Below are 1,049 nucleotides of genomic sequence, written 5' to 3' on the forward strand. Positions count from 1 at the left end.
TTTCATATTTCAAATCAAAAGATTCATAAATCATGCACATCGAAATCAATTTGGGTATAGTCCACATCAAAATCAATACAGCTAATCATGAATCATTTAATATTCCCAAAAAAGGCATGTTCAATAATTAAATTAATGTGCATCGAATTCATATATCATGAATGATTCAATTTAGAAAATATTTTATAATTTTTTGATAAATATATAAAAAGAGTTATATTACTTATCTTATGAATAGGTCTATTCATTAGCTACTATTTGTGGTGCACAATTTCAGCAGAAATCTCTGCTAGAGTTCAAGAAGACAGATTCAAAGAATGCCTTTAAGAGGCAAGATTGCCAACACATTGGAAGGAGGTCAAAATGCTTTCATTTTGTCCATCATTATGTTGGAAGGGGCCAGGCTTTTGAGTTTTCTTTCAATTCTTTTGCATAGTCTAGAATCCAATCCCAGCAATGTTACGGGGCACAGTGGTGCTCTCACCTGATGAAATCAACCGATAGATCCAAATAATGCCAAAAATCTCATTCAGAATCTAATATTCCAAAATTATATTTTTATCATATTTTCATTATGATTATTTTAAAAAAAAAAATCCTAAGTCCCAATATCCTTATAGGGTTGGCCAAATGGGGTGCCAGATATCCCAATCAATCTAGTCTAAGTTATTTAATTGATCAACTATAAATCAAAAGTCATGTACTACAGAATATATTGATGGTGAAATCTAATGGTGCCCTACTTGGGTTGGGGTAGGGACCAGCACATCATCCAACAGCTATAGATCAGGATCCCCTTCATCGGGTCAATCAAAATCATTGAACTCTAGGATCCAAAAAACTCTAGTAGAGAGAAACTATGTAGAGAATGAAAAATTAGAGAGAGAAAGTTAGAGAAGATAGAGAAGAGAGAAGAGAAGAGAGAGAAACAAACTCTCTCTATCTCTATCTATTTGTTCTTTTACCCTTTTCTTTTTTCTTTTTTTTTTCTTTTCTTTTCTCTCTCATCTTCTCTTGGTTCCTCGATGAAATAGGGACTCATTAATTGC

Source organism: Elaeis guineensis, chromosome 9, assembly GCF_000442705.2.
Source record: "Elaeis guineensis isolate ETL-2024a chromosome 9, EG11, whole genome shotgun sequence".
In the NCBI taxonomy this organism is placed as follows: Eukaryota; Viridiplantae; Streptophyta; class Magnoliopsida; order Arecales; family Arecaceae; genus Elaeis; species Elaeis guineensis.